At 40.1% G+C, this 27,407-nt stretch overlaps 1 protein-coding gene, 1 long non-coding RNA gene and 1 pseudogene across 6 annotated transcripts in view; 2 read left to right on the top strand and 1 right to left on the bottom strand.

Annotated features, from left to right (window-relative positions):
- Nucleotides 1–27,407, bottom strand: part of TGFBR3 (transforming growth factor beta receptor 3) — a 194,775-nt gene that overhangs the window by 129,418 nt on the left and 37,950 nt on the right. The gene's annotated exons all lie outside the window — the stretch shown is intronic.
- On the top strand, nucleotides 13,009–26,131 carry LOC106558962. The gene is made up of 3 exons (XR_005361250.1): nucleotides 13,009–13,172; nucleotides 16,740–16,926; nucleotides 25,702–26,131. It is a non-coding gene; the product is annotated as an uncharacterized LOC106558962 (long non-coding RNA).
- LOC119872270 lies at nucleotides 17,008–18,380 on the top strand (annotated as a pseudogene).

Here is a 27,407-nt window from a genome sequence, read left to right as displayed (position 1 = left end):
AAGAATTCTACAAGCTTAAAAGCAAGACACCTATAGAAAAGATTAATTGGAACTTAACAAAAAGTTTAGACTTAAATGGCTTTATTATAAAATCAGTTGACAAGGAAAGAAACCACCTGTAGTTAAAACCCATCCTAAAAGACCCTCCCTGAAAGAAGACTAAGAAAGACCATGGAGTAAAAAAGGCTCCGCAGTGGAAATGCCAGTATTAATAAGTAAAAGGATGAGGGCTTTAGAAATAGGAACACGGAGAAAAAAACTGTGGATTAGACCCCCTGTGAGTCCAATTAAACTTGAAAATTGAAATAGCAGGTCAGATTTTCTCCATTCCTGGTGAAGGCAGAGGCAGGCAACCCTAATTCTACATGTGCATGCCCAGCATTCCAGAACAAACAGCAGCTCAAGCAGAAAACACAGAAGGAGAGTAAGAGGAGAAAATAGATCAACAAACTACAACAGATTGGTCACTTAGTAATTAAAAAGAAAAGAAAATAACCGATTTGAAAGTTCAACTCAAGGTTGAATTCCCTATCAGAAAATTACTAGAGGCCAAAGCCTACATCTGCATAATACTTTAAATCTGAGGCTGGTCTTTGGAAAAACATTTGACAAAGATTATCAAAACATCTATTTTTCTTTCTTTCTACTCATTTTTCTCCATTATTTTTCACATTAACCCTTGAGCTTCACTTACCACTACTGCTTTCTCAACTACAGTTAAGCAAATACATATAAATACAGACTGATAGACACTATATAACAAATTTTTCTATATCTATTCTTTAATCGACTATTTCCCTTTTATAATTGAGCAAATGGCAAACATTCACACACCTAACAGTCCACGAAATGAGCCAGTGCACAGTGCTGTTATTGGAACCATCCTGACAGTGCTTAGACAGTTTCAGATTCTTCTTGGATTCCAAAATGCTCACTTTTTAAAGTGAGCATACCACCTGTTCCAGCTGTGGGGGTCTTTATGGGATTTTATTTTGAAAATCACTAGAGACTGTGGTTCCCACCTATTGGCCTCAACTGAAACTTTAGACTCATGTTCTAAGCATGAACATTCAAGCACAGCTTTACCTGGTGAGAACACATCAAGAGCAAAATGAAGCATTAGGGAATTTAATTATATGCATTTTTTATACCCTCTACATAAGCAGAATAAAACATACTTATCTCACCACTTTTTTTCCCTAAGTTAATCCAGGACTTCAACTACAGTAGGATATGATTATTTTCAATTACTCCCATATAACTGATTTTCTTATTAAAGAAAACATCTTCATGTCACCACATACGAATCACTGAGTACCTGATCATTTTATGATCTTGTCCGCTATGCATCTAACAGAATCAAACTGGCCCTAAGTAGTGAGAATTACTGGCCTTGCTAAGAATTCAATAACCCAGTATACAATAAGAACTCTAGTTATGTATTTGCTTTAAAATAAGAACACTAACTTTTAACTCCACCATAGGCTTTGGACTCTGCTTCTAACTTAATGGGGAAAAACTTATCATGATGAGGTCTAATTCCAGGTAGCATTAGTGTGTTAATGCAAATCCCTAGCCATCTGATAGTATTTTTACAAACAAAGCATCATAAAGAACATACTGTTCAAAAGTCATGGTAACTGTGCTTTCCAAGGTCCATATTTGACGATCTTTAGGAGAGGATTGTAGATATTAGCACAGAGCAGTAAGTGAGATGCAATCCTTCTTCATGACAAGGTCACTTGCAAAAGAACACTCTGACCTTGGCAAAGTTCTGGAAAATTTAGACAAATAGGAACTGCAAGAAGTGTTTTTGTTATTTTATTATTGGTATTTGTTTTTTCAAATATTGCCTGCTTTAAATCACCTCCTTGATTTTTAAGCCGGAAAGGATGCAATGCCTGAGTTACTATAGTTACCTTTCTCCTGCTGCTTTTAACTGCCTATAAAGCAGTATCTGTAGACACCAAACTTAAATCACCCTGGCCTTGCCAGGACAAATGTTGGCCCATGTATTCCAGCAAGGCCATGAGTATTCTGAAGGTCAAACAAAATGAGGATTATTTCCAGTCAGAAAGGAAGTCTTTGCTTTCTGGAAGGTAGCCCCCAGCTCAGCCTTGACTTGGTATGCTACAAGGCAAGTAAACCAAAAAACTGGAAACACCCTTCATTTTTAATCAGTACTTTCTGAAAAGATGCTACTGATAACAGGGAGAAAATGTGAATGTACCTGATATGTTCACATTCCGCCCTGCCACCCCCCCGGCCCATCTTGGCTTTTCTCCTTTTACAGATGCATATACAGATGTTTGAAAGAATACTTCACTGATGAAGTTTTCAATATAAACTATAGAACATAAATGTGTATTCCTGCACTATTCGTGAGGAAGGTTTGACACATCACCACTTAGGGTTCTCCTATTTACCAAACAAGTCTCTATAAGTCCTGCCTATAGTAAATAGTATCCTAGTGATTATGGTGCTAAAATGGAAAAACAAGAAGGAAAGTGGAGGGTACTTTCTGATGTCTACTTTTCATAAAGGGCCAAAAACCTAATTGTTTTCAAGCACTAAAGGTGTAAGATCAGTTGGACCAGTTGAGATTTGCATCCTATGGGGCAAGCATAATATTCTCTTTCTCTGGCACACAGAAACAAAAAGCAGTCTCATCTGCCCCTTTTTTGCAGATAAGGAAACTGAGGCCCACAGAAATCAAGGGACAGTTTAGCTTGGCAGTCACCACCTACCACAACACAGCACCACTCTCTTCTGGGGCCTAGCCACCCAGAAAGGCCTCCTGTGCCCCCAGCTCTGGCACCTAGTCTTCGCTCCCCGTCCCCAACATGCTGAAGGCCCACCTAGACCTTAGCGCTCACCTGAATGGTCTTCACTGCCTCCATGGAGCCTCTCTCAGCCAGACAGAGCCTCATGCCTTCCTCCGGATTCCTACAGCAGGCTGGTTCTTCTTAGAGGCACACACCACAGCACCAAGCTGCATGATCCCCCCTACCCACTAGAGTCAAGTGTTTCCTTATTAATCCTTCCCAGCCCCTGGACAGGACCTCGTACATGGTAAGCACTCAATAAATGCTTGTTCAATGGAATTATTTAGTTGATTAATGAATAAAATGGTGTTTCCAAGGTTCCACAGCAAGTGGGCAGCAGAGGTAAAAATAAAACCCAGGCTTCATGAGGACCAAATACAGCTTGTACCATGGCCACCACGAAAATCCACGGCTGCATTTGTTTTCATGTGTATGGTGAGGTGTGTACTGTGTTGTGTGCATACACACACACAAAGTCCTCACAACTAAGCTAAGAACAGTGAGGCTTCTCACCACTAAGCTTGGGTTTTTCACTGTGTCCCCACAACTTTGCAGCTATTTTATATCAAAATGCTAAAAAACTGGATCATTTCCTCTTTTCCCCCCCCCCAGCCTTTTTTTTTTTTTTAAAGTTTAGGACAGCAGGAAAACTGCTGAGCTGAGACACAGAGAAAAGCTGACTCTGCACATGCCTCATTGTTTTCCATTTTCATTCCAGCACAGTTGTGGCTGGAAACCAGCATTTAGTATTCCCGATGGACCTGCGTCCCTGGTGTTTCAAAGCGTTACACTTTATACCCTACTCAGAGAGGTGTGAGGCAATGGACTGTGTTCTCTCATATATATCATGTATCTTTAGGGAAGTAAGCAAAATATGTGTTTGAGGAAAGGTGGAGAAAAAAGGGACCAAGGGAGTTTTCAGAGATGTAATTACACATACACAAGTGGGACCTCTCATGTGTATGTTTTGGAGGTGGGAAGTTTAATGTAAACGTTGACTACATTTGTGCTTGTGACTTTTATATACATACTGAATCACCATACACTTCAGCACACATCTGTTAAAAATGCTGAAATGTTCATTGTAAGATTTACTCTATAAGGGATTTGTATTCCATTGTTCCCCCCCGCCCCAGGTTTTCTTAGCTTTCCTCCTTAAATATATTTGATAACTTATTTTTAAATTTTTGATCACTTAACTGCCAACAGGATCCTCCTATTATGATCCATGGACATGGGTCATTTTGCCAGAAAAGAACTGATGCCTTGTTTCCAAACTGCTCTAATTTTGCCTCTGGAAGGAAAGGCTGCTCACACTTACTTCAGGGAACCCAAAGACACAGAATCCTTCCTCAAATAGCTCAAAACAACCCTTCAATTCTGACCATCACCCCATTCCACTGTCCCTGTGCAAAGGGACCACTTCTCAAAGAGCTAAGGCATCCCACAGGTTGAAAATAATCATCTCTGACCCCTACGGAAATGAAAACTCAAAGGGAGCAGAGACAATTTGTCCACTAAAGGCCATTCTCCTGTTGGGGGTTGGGCCTCCAGGAGTTAGCTGCATCTACACATACAGGCTGTAGGTGTAGATAAATAAAAATGATTTATTTTTTTAGCATGATACTAAATCCACAGCCCACAATAGCAGGACATTGCTGTCCGGGCACCAAGGTCTCAGTATAGCTGCTATCACAGCCTCCTGAAGTCATGAGTCATACCTCCAAGCATGATGACACAGATAGAGGCTGCACCCCACCCCACCCCAAATCTAAAGGATGCCCGCTCTCTCCCTACTCACACTATGATGCTTTATTTCAAAGACATTTTACTTGCTATGGTTTTTCTCCTTAAAGACTTTAGGAAGAGAATGGACCAGCTTCAGAGCAATGGGGAAAGAGACACTGAATTGGTAATCAGAAGACAAGGGTTCAAATTCTGAACTGGCTTCCTGGAAGCCATATCACTTTATACAAGTCACAACCTTTCCAAATCTCACTTTCAGATAAATGGTAAGTAGCAGCACATTTTTCATGGGATTGTTAAAAGATTTCAATGAGATAATACATAAGAAAGTACCTAGCACATTATTAAGTAGTTACTAACCTTTTGCCTAGAAAACAATCATAATGCTCAATTAATACTTTTCAGAGGGTGTGATCATTCAATAATAAATCCCAATAAGAATATTCTGAGCCCTTGGCAAAATTTTCTCAGCCAGATTTGGGGGGCAACAGAAGTGGCCAACACCTCCGTAAAGGTATTACACCATAACCATAATTGCACCATAACTTTACAATGTAACTGTAAAGGTATTACAGTGTTATAGGCAGAGGTGTTAACTGCCATAGTATTTACAATAGAGAAATACTAGAAATAACCTAAATGTTCATGAGGGTACATCTGTACCATGAAATATATATATACTGTAGTTAAAACAGTGCTATTTGTACTGACAGAAACATCTTAATGACATATTGTTAAGCTTTTTAAAAAAATTATAGAAAACGGATCCCTGGGTGGCACAGCGGTTTAGCGCCTGCCTTTGGCCCAGGGCGCGATCCTGGAGACCCGGGATTGAATCCCACGTCGGGCTCCCTGCATGGAGCCTGCTTCTCCCTCTGCCTGTGTCTCTGCCTCTCTCTCTCTCTCTCTGTGTGACTATCATGAATAAATAAATAAAATCTTTAAAAAAAATTATAGAAAAGTATGTAAAGAATGATACAACTCAGTAACTCCCTAAAACTATGTGTGTATGTATATAAGTGCAGAGAAAAAGGACTGGATACAAATTCTAACTGCAAATAGTTCTTACCTATGGTGGGGGTGGTGCTAGAGTGGGGTCAGGAAGGTGAATGGGCACTGGGACTTTGCTCTTTGTCTTTCTTACTTAACTTTTTACCATGCAAATATACTGTTAAGTATTACTTGTATAATGAAAACAGTTGTATTTATATAATTAAGAACTACAAACACATACTGTACTTTACCATAGAAATAATTTTGATTAAAGCCAACACTGGTTAATTAGTTTTCTGCCCTGGATGTCTTATATCTGGGGCAGCATCATATGTGGTTCAAAGAAACCACCACCTAGGGTACTCTAGGCAGCAGAGAACCCTGGTCTATTCAACTTGTGTGTTAAGCCCATTTAATTTTTATCACAATCTTATAAAAGGTAAGTGCTATTTTCATCCAAATTTGTTTAAGTGAAGAAAACAAAGCAAGAATGCATTGATTAACTTCTGTATGGGCACGAAGTCAGAGTAAAACAGCCTCTTCTCTACCTTAGTGAGGGCTTTGGCTAGATTCCCTCCTTCTCTGTGGCCAATGACCCAGCAGACTGAGGATCTTGCCTGGGCTCAGTAGCAGGCAGTACTGAAAACATCTGCCTTGTCCTATCTGAGACTTTGCCTCAGTTTTCTCATCTGTAAAATGGGAACATATATATACTTTGCAAGGCTGTCATAGGGATTATATGACACATACTGACGTGGCAGCTTTTAACATTGCTATTATTAACCAGGCAATAGAATGGGTCTCGAGGTCAGTTTTCATCTGTAAAATGAGATCCTGGTATTTATTTTTTAAAGTTTCCAGCTCTAATATTCTATGAGCATATGATGAAGAAGAAAGGTAGACAAACATGCCAAAAAGTGTAGTCAGGTGTCTGGGACCAGAGAGATGAGATGACCTTTGAGACAGGGGCTTGGCAATGATGTGATTTATGTGACTGCTATCATGTCATGGGGTGAGAAGAAAAGACAGTAAGAGAAGCTTTATTTCCTCCAGTCTAGAAGACTTAGAATTTAGAAAGATAATAGAAAGACACACATAAAAAAACATATTCATATTCTTCTACTGCCAAATAGGAAACATTTTCAGTACCCCCTAACGCCTTCTAGTACTAGTACCTAGTACCTAGCACCTGCTGGGAATAGCAAAGCATTCCAAAACAGAGAATCTTAGTGTGACCAGCCCAAACACAGCCTTCATCCTTCAACCTGCTCAACCTTCCAGGACAGAAGTTCAAGTTAAATCCTTTGAGAACCAACTGTATCTCTATACATCTCAATCTATCTTTTAGGGCTCAGTTGAAACTCTACTTCCCCTTATTAACCTCTCAAACCATCCCCATTAAAAGCCATCTCTCTCTCTCTTTGAATTCCCATAGACTTTGTTCTTCACTTTTATCAATTTCTACTTTATATTATAGTTATTTGCATGCCTGTTTTACCTCTGTTACCTCCTAACTCCCCTGGTAAGCTGAATAATGTTCCAGTCAGTGAATCCCCTCACAAACATTTCCTGAGCATCTAGCTGTATGTTATTAGGTATCATGCAAACTGCTAGGGATACAGAAATAATAACACCTTCTCCATCTTCACAGAGCTCACAGTCTGATGGGAAGATGGGCAAGTGAGCAATTTTAATAACCAAGATGCTACAGGGACATGGAGGAGGAACCTCCCCAATCAACCGCAAAAAAAGGGAAAGATCAAAGTGTCAAAAAAAGTCTTCCAAGGAGGTGATATCTGAGCTAATTCTTCAGAGTTGTTGAGGGGCATCTGGCTGGCTCAGTCATAAAAACATGCGACTCTTGATCTCAGCATGAGTTGGAGCACCCCACTGGATGTAGAGGTTACTTAAAAATAAAATCTCAAAAAAAAAGTTTTTTTAAGGAGAGGAAAGAACAAATATACTAAAATCAATAGAGGGGATGCCTAGCTGGCTCAATCTATAGAGCATGCAACTCTTTATCTCAGGGTCATGAGTTCAAGCTCCATGTTGGGAGTAGAGCTTACTTTTTAAAAAAAATTAAATCAGTTCTACTTTGGAGAACTGGGTTGCAATTTCTTATAAGGTTAAACATATACTTATCATATAACAGGGCAATCGCACTCCTAGGTATTCATCCAGAAAAAATAGAACACAGGTCCACAAAAAAGACAGGTTTCCAAATCCTTATACCATTTTTTTTTCATAATAAAAAGGAACAACCAAATGCCCATCAACAGATGAATGAATAAACAAATTGGGATATATCTATACAATAGATATACTTAGCATCAAAAAGGAACAAGCTACTGATATATAAAACAACTTGTTTGTTAACATTTTGCTGAGGAAAGGGAGCCAGACTAAGGAAAACACATGAAATTCTGGAACAGGCAAAACTAACCTATAGTGACAGGAAGCAGGTCAGTAAGTACCTGGGACAGGGAATATTGACTCCAAAGGGGCATGAGAACTGGGGCAAAGGGGGTCAGTGATACAGAAAAAAATCTGTATCTTCCATAACTTGCTTGCAGTAGTAGTCAAAGAAGTATATACACTATCAAAACTCATCAAAATGTAGAATTAAAATACATGCATTTTAGTCCATGTAAATTTTACTTCAAGAAAGCTGATTGATTTTTTTTTTAAGATTGTTATTTATTTGAGAGAGAGAGCATGCATGCACCCATGTGAGCAGGGGGGCAGGGCAAAGCAGAGGAGGCAGAGGGAGAGATAAAGAATCCCAAGCAGACTACACTGAGTGCAGAGCCCCCTGTGGCACTCAACCTCACACCCAAAGACCATAACATGAGACAAAACCAAGAGTCAAAAGCTCAACTGAGCCACCCAGGTGCCCCTCAATAAAGCTGATTTTAAAAGAAAAAAATATATAGCACAATGTTTAAGAACTCTGGAGTGTTTAAGACTCTAGAGTCAATTGCCTCCTCTATGACTTACTGGCTATGTAAGAGTTAACCAGTATTAGGATTAGTATTAGTAATAGTATTCATATTCATATTCCAGGCAGAGGGGAGAACACAAGCAAATGTCTACAGGTAAGAAACAGCATGGTAGTGTAGAACTACAAAACAATTTAGTGGTGTGGAACATAAATTAAGAGGAAAGACACGAGGGGACGAGATCAGAGGCAGAAAGGGTACTCATCTACATATGCCCACATAAAAACTTGTACACAGATGTACTTAGCAACATTATTCATATGAGTCTCAAACTAGAAACAACAAAATTTCCATCAACTGATAATGGATTAATAAAATGTGGTACACACACACACACACACACACACATACACAAAACGTGGTGCACACATACAATGCATTACTATTTAACCATAAAAAAGATGTAGGCTACAATATGGATGGCCCTTGAAAACCTTACACTAAGTAAAAGATATCAGACACAAAAAGCCACATATTATAGGATCACATTTACATAGGATGTCCAGAATAAGTAAATTCATAGAAATACAAAGTAGATTAGTGATTGTCAGGGGGTAGAGGAAGGGGAGAATGGGGAGTGACAGCTACTGGGTATGGAATTTTTTTGGAGTGATGAAAATGTTCTAAAATCAACTGTAGTGGTGGTTGCACAACTCTATGAATGAACATACTAAAAACTAATGAATTGTAACCAGTCACTTTAAATTTGTGAATTATACAGTATGTGAATTATATCTCAAAGTTGTTAAAAAATATTTAATGAATATCAACATTCTAAGGAATATTTGACAAAAGTTAAACACAAAAATATTTGAGGGGCACTTGGGTGGCTCAGTGGTTGAGCATCTGTCGTGATCCTGGGGTTCTGGGATACAGTCCCACATCAGACTCCCCATATGGAGTCTGCTTCTCCCTCTGCTATGTCTCTGCCCGCCCCCCATGAATAAATAAAATCTTTAAAACACACACACACACACGTATACAAAACATCTTTCCATTCAATTTGTTCAAATCCCTTATGTGCCAGGTATGGAGGTCACAAATACTGAGTAAGACAGAGTACCTTAGCCTTAAGAAGCTATACTCTAGAAGTGGAAAGAGAGGCAGGTACATAGTGTAGCACCATGTTAGAGGGACCCACAGAAAGATGTCTAGGGCACTGAGGGAACACAAACAAGGGCCAGGACCTCCTCTCCATTACTTTGTCTTTGACCTCTTATCCTCACATGGTCCTATACTAGATGTGCGCTTCTTCTATTGGAAGTCTGCTCACATTTATTTCGGCAGGAGACCCCTATGGTAAGCAATGTGATTGATTCTCTAGTTGATCAGTCTAAGTCATCATGGCAACTCTATTAGTCATTGCCAGTGACTGGCTTAAGGATGGATGGTGGTGCTCTATCAATTCAGCCAATGAATGCAAAAGAGAGGAATGCTGGGAGTTTGGAGAAAGAGGCTCTCTCTTAAGAAAGCCAAAGGCAGCATATCACTCTTCGTTGGACTATAAACAAAACCCTGATACCTCCTGAACCATTCCTACAACCACCAGGAGACCTGCCTTCAGTTAAGATAACCCTATGGTAAAGGCAAAACAACCTCAGAATTGAATGGAGTTAGTCCAGTTTCCATTTTCTGCTGTCTACCATTACATTAAAAAAGCTTCTAATGATGCCACCTGATGTTTTCTCTTCCCTCATGGGTCTGGAATACCTACGGAGCAGAGACTAGAGGCTACATCTCTGTTTCATTTCCTCCCTCAGAGTCTAGCACATAGTCTACCATTGCAAGTCACATATTTCAGAAGAACAAAAAACAATGAACAGAGTTACGCTTAACCCCAAATACTTTAAAAATCAGAATTTAACAGAAAAAGATTACCAAAATAAAGGCCTTTCCTATTAAAATTTACACAGTTCCCTTCACAGCCTCAAGCAAGGACCATGTTTTACCAAGGGAAGGCTCCTGTCCCTTTCTCTCCACCACTTCCTGTGGTGCCATGTGGAAGAGGTCCTGGGCTTCCAGGGAAGGTAGGCAGCTTGGAGTAGGGACCCGTAGGTGTGATGTAAAATGACAGGCAAATGGCTAGCATTTGATGCTAAGTATCATAGCAACAATCACAACAACAGAACCAGTGGGGCGTGTTATAGACTGGCATTTACAACATGGAATGGTACTGGTTTCTATTCTCAGCATGTGTCACTGACTTACTGACAAGACAGTTAAACATAAAAAGGGTCCATTATCAGTGGTAACTGGGACAAAGTCCCTGGGCTAGAAGGAGTAGGAAAACTCTAGCAGTAATCCTCAAACCTCCTATTTCTCAATAGTTTCAATTTCCTTCTCCAAACCTTTTCTAAAACTGCTATTACCAAAATAAACTAATTTAAGTTGACTTCCACTTCCTTTCCCTGATGTGAACGCATGGAAGAATGAGCAGGAAGAGACACAAAAACTCCCAATTATCCACCCCTTCTTAAGGTTTCTTTGTATGCCTTCTGCATAAGATCATTCATTAACTAAGAATAAGTTACTGATTTGTGATAACACCGTTCCTGGCACACAGTAGGCACTTGATAAATGTTTACTAATGGACTACAGCAAACTAGAAGGAAACATGTGAGTGTTGGACAGAGAGGAATAAAGCCTTGACTCTTAGAGGCTCACTTTTAAGCCAACCTGTTAAAAACAATAATAGTGCACGTCATCAAAAAGCTGAAAAGAGCTGGTTTTGCAGCTAAGGCTGCTGTTACTCAATGCTCCCTGAATGAATAAATCTATTCAGTTTCTCTGACCCCCTTCCAGAACACAAGTGAGTTACAGCCAGTGCAGACACTGGCTCTCAGCTCAGTTGCTATTAACCTTACTGGCTAACTGTAAATAGATACTAGAGAAACCTGTTCAGCTCCAGACTGTCCAGACATCATTTTGGTTAACGGCTTCAGCTAGTTCAGGATACTGGCTTTTCAGATCACCCTGAGGTCTGCTTTCCAAAGCCTGACAGAGCCAGTACAGAATATACTGTTACAATCTTCTTCCATACCTTGCCCAAGAGAACTTAAATGTCATGATAGTTATAGAATACACCTGGAGAAGGAGGCCTCTTCCCTTGATTACAAACAGAGTGAAGCACAGGATTTACCTGTACCAATAGTCATGCCCATGATAAACTCTCCAGTGTGACAAATCAACCCCGTCAATATTTTAGCTGCATTAAATGGCCAGAGGAAAGACTCTGCCACATGGCAAACTCACATTTCACATTGGTATCTCAGCCAAAACTGGGCAGAAACATCACATCCACAGCCCAGAGTACAAATGTTCAGCACTGAAATGAACACCAATGAGATACTTGTGGTTGTGGTTATAATTTAATTTAAATCCTCAGTTGAAGAAGACCACTACTGATTTGGTTTGGTTTATCAACAGAAGAGTTCATAAGGAATTATCATGAGCAAACAGTGGCAGCCACCCCAGTAACCATAAAGGCCTGAGTACTGAAGGAGGACACTTAGCTTTACTCCCTTCACTGCAGTGAAGGGTCTCTTGGGATGGGTCATCTTCATGAGGTACAGCAGCTGTGCAAACCCCAGGACATACAGGGGAAGTTAAGGAGTAATGGGTTGCTGGGGTAAAGCTAGGCCTGAATCCCTCTAGGAAGGGACATTGGTTTAGGCCCATGTTCTTCTCATTGCACTTATAACCAGTAGCACCTCCACCCCACTCACCTCTACCCTTTTATCTCAATTTCTTGACATCTCATCAGATCAAGAAGACCCGATGGTAGACCTTAGGCCTCCTCAATGCACTGAATGGTTATTTTAGGTCCATTATTATTATTATCATCATTATTATTTTAATTAAGTGAGCTCTATGCCTAACATGGGGCTTGAACTTGACCCTGAGATCAGGAGTCACATGCTCTACAGATTGAGCCAGGCTAGTGCCCCATGAATGGATATTTTACACTTTAAAGCTAAGATTGACTTACATATGGGAGTCCCTCTTTCTCCAAATATATGTCATTCCTGAACATCTCCATTCTGTTGGAAAATGACCAATGCCAGCCGTCTAGACCTCCCCATGTCTCCCTCCTCCACCAGGATGCATAAGCCACAGGCTGAGCAGACTTCCACAGTGATAAGGCATGGTGCAGGGAAGGCAGCTCTGGAATGGCATCAGACAACCTGTGCACTTGCTCCAAGCTCTGCCAAACTACCCCCTTTAGCCTTGACTTACACATCTTTAAAATAGGGGAATATGGTTTGATGATTTTTAGGGGTCCTTCCAGCTCTAAATTCTGGGAACTTTCAATATAGACTAGAGCTTCATCTATCTATGCCCCAGTGAAGTATTCCAGTGAGCATTTAAATGAGGCTAAAAGACACATATGCCGGAAGGGTCCAGCCACGGAATCCTAAAACCTAACAATGGGAAAAGCACCTAGAACGTAGCAGTCACCTCGAGAAGCTCTGGGTTTCACAGTGTGCTCAAAGTTGTCTATAGGCTCCCCATTTCCCATGCGGAGTACTTGGACCATCACTGTGAAAGCAAGGACTTGAAGAGGACAAACTCCAAACTCAGTAATTCCAGACAAGGGTCTATTCTAAAGGTACAGATCCAAAAATAGCTTTACAGTTTACATAAAAGCAGGACCTAAAATAAGATTTTCAAAAAGTCAAATCCTTGGTAACTAAACTTCTTTCTGAACCCACAGCTAGAGACCAGCCCTGTGCAACACAAGGGCATACTCAAGAAGTTACCCATACAAGTACTAGAGTCTTTGCCCCCTTCTTTCTCTGGCATAACCAAGATAAGCTCACCCCAGCACGGTTCTGTTTGGTAAAGGAGGATACCCGGCAATTAGGCCACAGTGCATGTCCCCCAAGAGCAGAATACTTCCCCAGCTACTTTTGTTTGGTATGTCTTTGTTTTGGTTTAGCCCTGGCAATCTGGCAGGCAACGTATTTCCAGGGGGAGCTCTGTCCATGGTGTGAATGCCCCGGCCTTGAGGTCCCTGTTCATTTTCATAAACAGAGCCCAGTTGCCACAGTGACTGGTGCTAGGAGCAGCTGCTAAATAGCAGAGGTCACCCAGAGCTTTCCTTGGGTTCTATAGTCTGGCCTATGTTGTTCCTCTGCCTCTGTGAACAGTGGGTCAACGGGAGCTGCAATCACACCAGCCAGTACCTCACACAAGAGTCTGGGCACGGACAAGGAACCACCAAGCAAGTTGCTAAATACAAATGTGACTTCAGGTGGGGCCCAGACCCACAGGACAGATCTCGGCCAGAGGGCACAGGAAGAGTAAAGGGCATAGGAGTGGCAACTTCCTCCCTGGGGGTTCCACAGGCCCCAGAGGGTGGGAGGGGGCAGGGCCAGAGTTCAGTGCAACAGGAAGGACCTTGGAAAAGTGAATACGGAGTTGGGCCTGTGACACTTTCTGAATCACGTAGGCCAATCAGGTGCTTCTCCCTTCTCTGTGAAGGTATGACATGGTTTTCCCCACATCCACAGCAGGAAACACCGCACCCCCACCTGACACACACAGGTAAAAACAAAAACAAAACAAAGCAAAAAACAACAACAACAAAGAAAAAAACAAAACAAAACAAAAAACCTTCTGGACTAGAGTCCTAGAGACCTTTCTAAATTAGAAATTATCCCTATTGTGTTTCCATCTTCCGAAGGCAAACTTGCCCAAAGGCCACAAGATCTGCTTGACCAGTGATACAACCAGGGCAGGTGTCAAACACAACTGTGTCTGGAAACCCCTAGCCAACCCCCTTGTTGTCCTCTTGCTAAGATTAGAAACAGTTGTTTTTTACTCTGCACAGCAGAGCTTCTATCCTCAAGGTAGATGCTTTCAAATAAAAATATAAAAACAGCTATAAAAAAGAGATTATAAGGCAGTTCCTCTTGGCTCTTACAAAAACCAAGTTACCTTGGCTGGAGCCCAAGGAAGCCTTAGAATAGAACCAAACATAAACCTCACTTAACATCTTTCAGACCCATCCCCATGTTAACATGGAAGTAATAAACATTCTTTGGTCCTAGTGCCAGTTTCAGAGATGGTGATCATTTAAAATGTAAACAAAATGAAGGCTTATCTCTCTCAAAAAAACATATGCTTCTGTCTTTACCAACCATAAGCCAATTAGACCACAAAATGGAGAGGAAAATGGGATGAAAGTTTACTAATTTATCAGTGTAACTCAAAGATAAACCTGAAAACTTGGATCCATCCATCATGCTTTCCAAATGGGATCCAAATGTTTCACATATAGGATGTTTCTGTGTTATTCCCAAACCACTACTGTAGTTCATTACAGGCCAGAGGAAACCTAAAGAGTTAAGAAGAGTATCCTTAGGCAAATAGTTCAATAATTTAGATTTCAAAGACTCCATATTACCCTCTGTTTACACAAAGTAATGTGTTTCCTTTGCCTGCTGAACATCAAAATACCTCACAATTAATTACCTCTATTTTTTAAAATCCCAAATACTATTAAATATAATGGCCAATATATTGGGGAGAAAATAAAAGCATGTTCAAAATCTGCTCCATTCTCTGAAGACACAAAATGATAATTACGACAACATCCATGGAATCGGATACAGATGGTAACCCCAAAAAAAACTTTTCCCCTAGAGGCGCCTAGAGGGTGCCATAGGCAGTTAACATCACACTCTTAGTTTCAGTTTAGGTTGTGATCTCATTAAGACTCTCTCTGACCCTCCCCACTACACAAGCATGCATGCTCTCACGTTCACTCTCTCTAAACATATCTTTTATAAAACAAAAACAAAAATAAAAATGCTTCCTCTTAAAATTACTGTTTTTATCTATTTTTTTCTATTTTGCCTATGAACACTGTGAATCTAAGAATGGAAGTTTTTTATCCCCTTACACAGAAATTCAACAAAGTTAAAATTCCAAGTAAAGGCACAGCTTTAGAAAATTCAAAGTTACTTCACTTTCTAACTAGTTAGTATTTAGCTTTTCTTTAGAGTATTCCTCGTTCATGATTAATGGATTAGAAATTAACTCCACACCTTGAACAGGGAAGTGTAAATGGAAGCACAGCAAGTGGCCTAAATGGCAAAGAATTTTACAAATACTAAGGTCATCGTGGAGATAATGATCAATATTCCTCGGAATTTGTATAGGGAAATTTCCAGGTTTTTAAAAATCTATTTTCCACTCTATACCCTCAAAATATCCACATGTGACAAATTTATCATCTATGGAGTATTTGCTATGTGCCAGGCTCTCTTCTAAGCATTTTACTTATATTTACATATTTATTCCTCAAAACCACCTTGAGATACACCATTACCTTCACTCTATAGCTGAAAACACTAAGACAGAAAGATATTAAGTAACTCAAAGTCATGAAGTTATTGACTTACTGACTGGGTCAAGTGACTAAGCCAAGGCCAGCCCTGGGGGGTGGAGGGCGCATGTGCAGAGAGGGTAGTATGTGGACTAGAAGGAAGGAACCAGCATTCTGGTTCCAAAATCAAAAGGTGTTTCTTCCCAGAGAAAATGCTGACCTAAGATAACCCAAGGAATATGCCAATGAGTTCTGATCTAAATATATGTCCTCTTTCTATAGAAAACTCAGCTTCTGGCACATTAAAGAGAGATACAAACACCAAAGAAAAAAGGAAGCTCAGATTTCCTTAATCAACTGGGCAAAGTTCTCAGCTAATGTCATTTTAATTTTACATATATTTTCTATAACTTAAAATAGTCTTGCAAATTACCTAAGAAAAAAATTTTAAAGCCTTCAGATAAAGGAACTATTTGAACTTTCTATGTTAGAATTTTCACTACATTTTTCTCCTACATTGTAATGTTTTGATGGCTTTTTACAATTCATATTTCTGGCCAACTTGTTTCATTAGCACTCAAAGTAGAGCTAAGCTCATATAACATCACCGGGGCTGCAGTGTAAAGCTGCTATCCAGCTGAGCTGATTTAAAAACCCAATTCTGACAGCGTGGTATACCTACCTCTGCCTTTGATAAAATTAGAAACCTTTCTTTCCTTTCTAGAAAATCTTCACATATCAAAACTGAAGAAAGTACTTTTTTCTTAATGTATCTGAAAGTTGCAAATAATCATAATATTAATAATATTTCTTCCAGAGATCTCATTTTCTGTCCTCTCACAGGTCCTCCTTCAGCTCAGGCACAAAGAATGGGCCACAACATACAAGTGAAAGAGCGGCCCAGTGCGGTCCAGTGTGGTCCAGGCATGCCCAGAGTGGGTGTAGTGGCCCCAGCATTAGGAGTGCCCCGTCATCGGGAGCTGGTGGCCGGCCAGGCACCAAAGGGCCAGGAGGAGCCGAGCACCCCTGGGTGGGTAAGGGGCTGGGTAGGTGGGAACCCAGAGGGTGGGAGCAGCCAGGTCCTTCATGATGAAAGATTTTGAGACACTTCTCTCTCCTGCATATAGTTGGTAGCTTGGGTGGTAAAGAGATGGCTGCAAGTGTCAAAACCTTTCTCCAGGACCTTACCAGGGGAAATCACACTCCAATCTGAGGAATTTGTATCATCTCAAAGCTAGATGCTCAGACTCAGCAAGAGAGGAGCAGCGTGGAAGAGGACAAGCAGTAGTGTCCTAGCGCAGAGGAGAGCCCAGAGTACAGAAAGGAAGCAAGAGAATGAGCCACCTATGGTTACTAGAAGTCTCCTCTTGTTTTATCAAGTGTTTATTCCTGCACTATAGTCAGTAACAGCCCAAACTATTGGTGATCCATCACAACATGGAGATGTTTGGTCATCGGTGAAATTCTTCTTTATCTCATTTTTCAGGGCTCTTTGGGTGCTCCCTCCATTTGTGCTTAGCAAAGCTGTTAATGCCATTTCGTCTCAAGACATAGCTGATCTGGTATTTGAGGTATCGGGGAGGAAGCCTCACCCATTCCCCAGTGTCAGCAAAATAACTGCTGACATGCTCTTCAACCTTTGGCTGCAGGCTCCTTTCCACATCCAGGGGACGTCTGTAGCCTCTTTCCCATCCATTATGTTGGTCAGCTGGTTAGTCTTCTGCATACGTCCCTTCTCTACTCACCACACTGCTCTGAATATTGGTTCAATAAAGGAACTGAAGTGCACCAGCGGTTGTCAAGCACAGAGAAGAGGTGGCTTTACTACATTGGATTTGGTTTGCCCTGGCTTTCCTCACAGCCATGCAGTCCTCATATACTATCAGTAGAGGCCCCTCTCCGTCCTTTCCTCTGTTCAGTATCAGCGCCAATGAAGCAAAGACCCCCAGCAAAGTATCCTTTCCTAGTTGTGCCTCTTCTCCTTGGTGGTTTTCTTAAAGCAAAAGCCTTTTCCAGAAGATGATCTACCTGTAGTCTGCCCTGAGTAGCTCAACCTCTGCAGAGAAATTTCCATCCCCACATCCGTCTCCTGCCAGACTAAAAGCAGCTACAGGCAACCGAGTCACCTGCCACCCAGAGGGGATGGGTGTGATTGGAAAAAAGCTGTAGGAGCTCTTTTCCTTGGCATGTCCTCCACTAGGGAAGGCAGGACCTGCTCTGCCAAGGACCCTCTGCGTATACCCTTCTCTCTGAGGAATGGGACTTCTGTCTCTGGTATGCATAAAGGAGAATTCCTGACACCAGTATGTGGATTCCTAACACCGCTGAGTCTGAATGGACCACAGGTTTTTCTGCAGGTCTTATTCTAGCACTTGCCAGTCCTGTGCCTGGAATGATGTGCATACTTTCTTTCTCCCTGTGCCACTTGCCCTCCCAACTCCTCTCTCTGCTTTCCACCACTCTTGGATGAATGGATTTTGTAACTCTGGCTGTTGTATTCTGTGGACCTGTTATTTTTGTTGTTGCTTTGTGAAAGACATATACTGGATGTGGAATGATAAAGGAGAATCTCATTTGCTCCTGGTCACCGCCTGTATAGCCATCACTGTCTTCTTTCTCGTAACTCACATTAGATTTTGGTCTCTCTTGGAAAAAAAAAAAAAAAACAAGCCTGAAGTGATGGGAGTGATTTTCTTTCTTCTCCTTAAAGGGAAAAAATTTTTTCACTGGTGCATTTAAAGATCCCCAACTAGATCCCTGGATGGCTCAGTGGTTTAGCGCCTGCCTTCAGCCCAGGGCGTGACCCTGGAGTCCCAGAATCGAGTCCCATGTCGGGCTCCCTGCAGGGAGCCTGCTTCTCCCTCTGCCTATGTCTCTGCCTCTCTCTCTCTCTGTGTCTCTCATGAATAAATAAATAAAATCTTTAAAAAAAATAAATAAGTAAAGGTCCCCAACCATAGGGAGGTACCAGTTTTGGACAAGTGCCACTGCTACACCGAATGCTAGTGAACCTCAACTTTTAACTCTTGAAGTCTGAAGTGTATACTATTGGCCACTGCCAGGTCTATCTGGTATTTCAAAGGAATACTGGGTGCTACTGAAAGGAAGTAAAGGGGTAAACTTATTAAACTCATTAAGCCTGTGATTGGCTGGTGTTCTCCTGTCATTTTAAAGTGATGAAATATGGGAAGGGGGCAGATGTCAAAACCCTTGTCCGATTTTAAATTGTCACAATTAAGTATGAGCTGTTTTTTTTTTTTAAAAAGTGAATGTGACATTTCCTGGCACTAAACTGAAAACACATTCACATTTGAGTGTTTAATATTTAATTCCATCATTTGAATACTGAGCACCTATATATCCCAAGTTCTTGTAGCTGTTAAAGATACAGCAGTGAACAAAGTAAGCAGCCTTCTCTTTTTCTTTCATGGAACTTCCATTCTATGTAGGAGAAATATGCAATTTAGAAAATATGGCAGGTCAAACTTTTAAACACAAAGCTTCTCCTCCAGAAAAGGACTTGTACAACAATGCATGAGGGTGGGGGGAGTTGTAAGAGTGAGGTCCAGAGACCCAGTACTGCCTTTCCCCCTCAGGCTCACTGCCCCACCACAGGCTCAGTGGAACAAACTTCTATGCCAAATGTGTCCCCAACTACCTCAGAGCAACTCTATCTACAAATACAAGCCTTACTTCTTTTACGAACAGGGAGCAAAGACTTTAAAGTACCATCAATACACCATTCTGGGCACTTTTAGACAGCCCTTAATTATCAAGAATCCATTTACTTTGCTGTCACCATTCAGGTGAGTTATTTGTTAACCAAATTCCATGCAGCTCTATAGGGCAGAACTAGGGACTGAGAGTGGAGGTTTATAGCCAGGTGGATTGCACAACATGAAGAAGAATTTCCCAAGGGTCAGGGATATTTTAAATTCAAGTAAAGGCTAGAGGCTCAGTCAGCAGGATATTAGAAAGGTGATTTATGTATCAGGCTGAGCTGAACCAGATAATCTCTAAGGATCCTTAAAATACCAACATACCACAAATCTAGAACTCTAGTAGTGTGCTTTAGGAATGTAAAATCTACCCAGATGTAACGTATCCTCAAACATTACTTGAGGATAATGTTACTAATGAGATACAAATTCAGATGTCATGAAGAAATAAGCAACCTAAAATATACCACATGTTAACTAAGCAATAATTTTAATAGCACACAAATACTCAAAGCTATGGCTTGGTCGAGCTTAGTAAATGCCAGGCAGGTTTTGAGTGCATGAAGCATCACATCTCATTAAATCTTGAAGACAATCTAATGAGATGGATACTATATTACAGATGAGGATGCTAAAGCAAACAGAGGTTACAAAGCTATTTATTGGCATATCTGGGATTAGCACCCAGGCAGCTGGCTCTCGGATCTATGCTCTGAAGCACTATGTTCTGTTAAACTGTCTTGTTGGGAGTTGGAGAGCATTTTCCTCTTAGATTGGGTTACATAAGTATCCTGAAATAGCCGACTACTTAAAGGAATCTTTGAAATGTGATGAATGAAACTCTTCTGATATAAGATAATCCTGAATTTCTTTTTTAGATGTAATACATACTAAATTTACTATAATTTACTAAAGTGTAGAAGTACTCAGAAAGTTAGTCCAGTTTCCAAATCTTATTTCCAAGTAGTAGCTTAAACACTGGTAGAATCTGGCTCAGAATCAATTACAAAATTTTCCTATGACAGTATAACAAACACACAGTACATTAGATATTTATATTTCTGCTAAATATCAGAGATGCCCAAATTGGTGATTATGACAGAGCTGGCCCTCAACTGTGGCAGTTTCCATTACAAAAATCTACTTTACAGGAATTCAGGATCCTGTTTAAAAACTGATTGAGACTGATACTTAATAGGACAATACACTACTGGCTTGCCCTCCCCTTTTTGTTTCTTCATCTTTAAAAACTAAAACCATCAAGTCTCCTTCCATTTAAACTAAAAAAAGAAAAATATTAGTTCCAAAGTTTGGGATTCTTAATACATTCCAGCTGGCTTTTTTTTTTAAGTCTACATTTGTAAATATTAAGGATGTATAAAGACTCTTAATCAAGTTGTTTTCTTTTTAAAACAAGTACTCAAATAACTAACTTCATGAAGATTTTAAGTATATAATGGATATTACAACCTAAGCCTGTTTCAATATAGATATCAGTGGTATATGAGGAACCTATAACAAAGAAAAATAACTTATCTAAATTCATAAATCCCCACACAAAAGAAGTTTACATGTATATGCACAGAATATTATAGCACAGCGGTGCTCAGTGCTGGGTGACTCAGCAGTTGAGCATCTACCTTTGGCTCAGGGCATGATCCTGGAGTTCCAGGATCGAGTCCCACCTCAGGCTCTCTGCATGGAGCCTGCTCCTCCCTCTTCCTATGTCTCTCTCTGCCTCTCTCTCTATGCCTCTCATGAATAAATAAATAAATTCTTTAAAAAAAAAATTATAGCACAAAAATTCTAGGAAATCACACACTTTTTAATTTGTGATACACATAAACTGACAAAAAAGTATTCAGGAATAATTAAAAATCTTTCCCTTACTCCCTAAGTAAAAATCTTTACTCAGTATAGTAAAAAACAATTAAGATCTAAAACTATAATTTTTTGGAAGGGGACACTGAAAGAAATAATTTTACAGGCCCAAAAAAGTCAGAACAAGGCTCTCAAATCCCTGCCTCACAAATATTACTATATCATATCCTAGATATGACACTTTTCATCATTAACTTTGTAAATATCACCCTCTAGAAATTACCTGTAATGCTCCATAATACCCATGCTGCCAAGATGACATCTTTGACAGCAACAGTTATTTGAAATCATAAAATCTGGGAACTGAAAGAAACCTGAAGATCCTCAGGCCAATTTCCCTCATCTGCCAGGTGAAAAAACAGATACAGAGGTACTGAGTGAGTTCCCTAGGCCAAGACTTCTAGATGAAACCCTTCACTGAAACTTCATTTGGACCAGAAGACAAGATTCACCCCCTCCACATACCAAGATATCTCTTCTTTTATTTTAGCAAGCAGCGATTCTGAAACTTTTTGGTCTTGGGATTCCTTTATGCTTTAAAATTACTGAGGACTCCAAAGAGATTTTGTTGGTATCAGTTATATCTATCAACATTTCACACAACAGAAATAAAAACTGAGAAATTTTTTAAAATATTTAATTCATTTAAAACCAACAGTAGGTTGGGATCCCTGGGTGGCGCAGCGGTTTGGCGCCTGCCTTTGGCCCAGGGCGCGATCCTGGAGACCCAGGATCGAATCCCACGTCGGGCTCCCGGTGCATGGAGCCTGCTTCTCCCTCTGCCTATATCTCTGCCTCTGTGTGTGTGTGTGTGTGACTATCATAAATAAATAAAAATTAAAAAAAAAAAACTTAAAAAAAAAAAAAAAACAGTAGTGAGGCCTGGGTGGCTCAGTGGTTTAGCGCTGCCTTCAGCCCAGGGCCTGATCCTGGAGACCGAGATCGAGTCCCACGTCAGGTTCCCTACATGGAGCCTGTGTCTCTGCCTCTCTCTCTCTCTGTGTGTGTCTCTCATGAATAAATAAATAAAATCTTTATTAAATAAATAAAAATAAAATAATAAAATAAAATAAAATAAAATAAAATAAAAGCAACAATAGGGCGGCCTGGGTGGCTCAGCGGTTGAGCATCTGCCTTTGGCTCTGGGCATAATCCCAGGGTCTGGCATCGAGTCCCACATCCGGCTCCTGTCAGGAAGCCTGCTTCTCCCTCTGCCTATGTCTCTGCCTCTCTCTGTGTCTCTAATAAATAAATAAATCTTTTAAAAACAACAATAACGATAATAAATCCATTGCATCTTAATGCAAATATTATCTTTTATAAAAGAAAAATAACTGTTTTTGAAATAAAACAGTTTAGTGAGAATAGTGGCATCATTTTACATTTTTGCAAACTCTTTAACATCTAGCTTAATAGAAGACAGCTGGGTTTTTGTATCTACTTCTGCATTCAATTTACTGTGATACATCGTTCTGGTTGAAGGATATGAAGAAATCTGGTCTCATACAGATATGTAGTTGGAAAGGAGAAGCAAATCTTAACAATCTTTTCATACACTTGTAGCTAGCTATTTCTTCTTTGATACTTTACCTAAACTCATTAAATAGCCATTACTTAAAGGTTAGTTGTGATGTGGAATCTGCATTGCATAATTAACTTTTCATACCTTATTAGGTTAAAATCCATTGCTCTCAAAATACTGAGTAATTACAAAGGAAAAAAATAGTAACTTTACAGCAAAGAACTCTGTCAGACACCACATTAGCCGAGTGATAAAGGTTGACATCACCAATAATAAGATACATTAACTTTATGTAACCCTGATTTGACACCCTGAGAGGGGCATATTACCTCTGTGTACCCTTCTCAATAATGCATAATCTCAATGCAATCATGAGAAAATATCAGATAAACTCAAATTGAGGAGCATTTTCCAAAACAACTAACCAGTCTTCAAAAGTGTCAAAGTCACTGGAAGACAGAGAACTGCCACAAACTGGAGGAAACCAAGGAGACATGACAATTAAATGCAATGTGAGATTTTGAGTTGGGGCCTGGAAAAGAAAAGGAATATTAGGGGAAAATTGGTAAAATCCAAATAAATTCTATACTTTAATTAATAATATTGTACCAAGATTAATTTCCTAGTTTTAGTAATTGTTCTGTGGGTCTATAAGATGTTATTACAAGGTGAAGCTGTGTAAAGGGTATACGGGAACTCTTTGCACCATTTATATAAGTCTTCTCTATGTCCAAAATTACCTAAAAATACAAAGTTTTAAAAAAACCAACTGCTTGATCCTGTATTATCAAGATGTGAGATCTTTTACTACCCACACAAAATTTTGTAACATCATATATTGGCCATCTGGAAAATCACGGTTCACTGAGTTATACAAATATGTAAAATATTGACATATTTCTTATATGATATCAAAAAAATCATATTTGTTCATATTTCCATCGATCTCACCAAAAAAGTATTTATTCAAAAACTGCTATGGACAGAATGATGAATATTAAACTTTAATTTTTGCTTGAAAAATAAAATTTTTCATTGGCAACTAATATTGTAAACCTGTTCATTTTTAAAAAGTGTCTGGTAAGTACTGAAGACTAGATAGCCATCGTTTGTCAGTCACTCGTTCAAAGAAAATGCTATTCCATGAAAAATAGACCAGTCCAGCTCACAATTAAAACAACTGCGCAAGTGTTTCCTCAGGACAGCCACTGCGCTTTGGAATGTAGAAGTGCTACTTGCCTACTTCCCATTTCCTCATACAGAATATGAAAAAGACATGTATTTGAGGGCTTTTAACTTCAGCAAGAACATTCTTACACTAGCATGTGGCAGTGAGGCACTGCTCGATCCCTGCTAAGACACCTGTTGTTGGGATCCCTGGGTGGCGCAGCGGTTTGGCGCCTGCCTTTGGCCCAGGGCACGATCCTGGAGACCCGGGATCGAATCCCACATCGGGCTCCCGGTGCATGGAGCCTGCTTCTCCCTCTGCCTGTCTCTCTTTCTCTCCCTCTCTCTGTGACTATCATAAAAAAAAAAAAAAAAAATTAAAAAAAAAAAAGACACCTGTTGTTTTATCCAATACTCCTTTTATACCATCATTGCAATGTTAACCAAAGTTGCAAGACAACTTTGAATTCTTATAATAGTTCTGACCTCATAAACCTCTTGATAAGGTTTCAGATCCATAACCATCCTTTGAGAACCACTGTTTTTTTGTTTTATTTTATTTATTCATGAGACACACAGAGAGAGAGAGAGAGAGAGAGAGGCAGAGACACAGGCAGAGGGAGAAGCAGGGAGCCCAATGTGGGACTTGATCCCAAGTCTCCAGGATCACGCTCTGGGCTGAAGGCGGTGCTAAACCACTGAGACCTGGGCTGCCCGGAGAACCACTGGTTTAAAGAGTTAACCTCCAGCTCCTGAATAGAATATACCACCACTACTTAAGCCAAGGTCAAGAGTACTAAAGAGTCTTATGCTAAGCTTTATAGAATGTTTACCAAAAAGCAATAACTTCCTGCTGTCAAAGACATTCTTTAGTGACAGATCCAGAACCTGTCTTTAAAACAACCACCACAGGTCACTCAGACATTCTTTTATCTAAGAATCTGAAGACAGTGACCCCTCACCTGGTCTCCACAGGCTAGCCTTCATAGCAACACTGCTTCCTTCCCCCAAAGTAAAATACATTAAGATTCAGATTACTTTAGCAAAGTTGTACTTTATGAATGAGATAGGATATAATTATTGATTTATTCAATAAATATTAATCACTTACTATGTGCAAGGGCACTAGGGACTGCCCTCTCCCTGAGGATTCCATTCAAGCAAGGATAAGAGGCAATGTGGAAAGCCCTCCACTTGAGAATGTTCATATAATATGCAACCGCTACACCAGAGTGTTTGCAAAATGACTTGACCTTTGTAGAGCTTACATTTTAGTGGGGGAAGATAAATAATAAACACAGCAAATAAATTATAAGCATGTTTTAAAAAGTGATAAGTGCTAAGAGGGGAAAAAACAGCAAAATAAGAAGGAATGGGTATACTAGGAGTTCAAAGGGATTATGATTTTTAGTAGGATGGTTAGGGTGGGACTAAGCCCACAGGTACTACGCACAATGAAAATTACCATTAGGTGGTCTCATTCTATTGTTTCTGGGCTCTCCTGTCTCCCCACTAGCCCCAGTCCTCAATGCCACTACTACTTTTCCTGAGGATTCATGCTTACCCTTCAACCTCCAGCTAGAGGCCCACTCACTTCCTCTAGAGGAGCAAGGTCTTCTCCATCCTGGCTCCAGATTTAGTCCTTCAGCTGTGATGCTGCTCATTTCAAAGACACCTGAGTCCTTAGCTCAGCCAACAGCAAATCAGCCATCTCCCAAATAAATACCCTGAGACCTGCCTTACCTCTGTGGGGAGCACACAGTTGAACAATAAACTTACTCTGCCAATCATAAGTTTGTTCTAGTGCTCTTTCTTTTCCAAAATATATAGGTTCTCAAAATAAGGATTAACTTTTTAAAGACCTGCTAAGTGCCACAAACTACTGGGTGCTCTACATGCATTTCAATCTCCTAATAATCAATGGACTAAGAGTAATCAGCAGTATTCTTTAGATTAGGCAACAAAAGCTTTGAAAGCCATAAACTTGGGACTCAAACTCAAATTTTCAAAACAAGAAAAAAAGAAAACTTTTGATTCACAATCTCCTCCCAACTTCATCACACCCCTATACCACTTCGGTACTCCCAGCATACTGTTTTGAGCAGAACAAAAGGAAAATAAAGAAACTGGTCACTGATAGAGTCTGTCTTATCTGCAAAATTGTACCTCAGGATCAGATATGATTTTTGCATCAGATATATCTCTGAATAATAAGACTTACGACTTAAAGGACTGGAACTGGGTAGGTATGTTCACCATGCTAACATTTTCAAAGAACACTATTTTTAATGGTTTCATTTAAAATAAACACAGCCTTCTGATTTATATGCATCATCTCATTTATAATACTCACAAGAACACAGTGGGTAGATACGGCGGGTATCTCTATTTTTGTATGTGAGGACACTGAGGATATAATTACAGCCTGCAAACAGCAAAACCTGTGCCTGAACCTGTGTCGGGATTCATAGCCCAAGGTCACAATTACCATACAATCTCTGTCAAGAATGAACTGTGGTAGAGAATTACTTTTACTAAATAAAAATGTAATAATCCAATAGATTCACTCTGGTAAAGTCCACAGGCATTCCTCACATTTGGAGCATAAAATCTCTACAAAATCCTTTAGTTACAAGTCTCAAAGAAAGCTTCACTGGAGTGACTATGCTCTAGCAAAAATCTGCTGGGAAAACCCAAGGGTCTAGCAAAAGCGCACAACTTTCAACCTTTGGATCTAATATTGCCCCTAACTCTGACCTTTAGTCCAAAGGAATCAGGATGCTCATTTTACCTCAATGAAGAGATGTTATGGCTATCACCTGGTCAGTAACACCGGTTTGAACCTCCAGGTAAAGAATATATTTCTTGGGACACCTGAGTGGCTCAGTGGTTGAGTGTCTATCTTTGGCTCAAGGTGTGGTCCTGGAGTCCCGGGAAGGAGTCCAGCATCAGGCTCCTCTGAAGGAGGAGCTCTTAAAATAAAATAGAACATATTTCTTGGAGTGCCTGCGTGGCTCAGTTGGTTAAGCGTCTGCCTTAGCTCAAGTCATAAGCTCAGCATCCTGGGATGGAACCCAGTGTTGTAGGCTTCCTGCTCAGCCTGAAGTGGGCTTCTCCCTTTCCCTCTACCCCTCCCCCTGCTTGTGCTCTCTCTCAAATTTTTCAAATAAATAAATAAAATCTTAAAAAAGAAAAAAACCCCACACATTTCTTAAGTACACA

The sequence above is a fragment of the Canis lupus genome, chromosome 6 (genome assembly GCF_011100685.1).
Source record: "Canis lupus familiaris isolate Mischka breed German Shepherd chromosome 6, alternate assembly UU_Cfam_GSD_1.0, whole genome shotgun sequence".
Classification (NCBI taxonomy): domain Eukaryota; kingdom Metazoa; phylum Chordata; class Mammalia; order Carnivora; family Canidae; genus Canis; species Canis lupus.
Note: the sequence above shows the minus strand (reverse complement) of the source record. Positions and strands in the feature narration are given on the sequence as shown.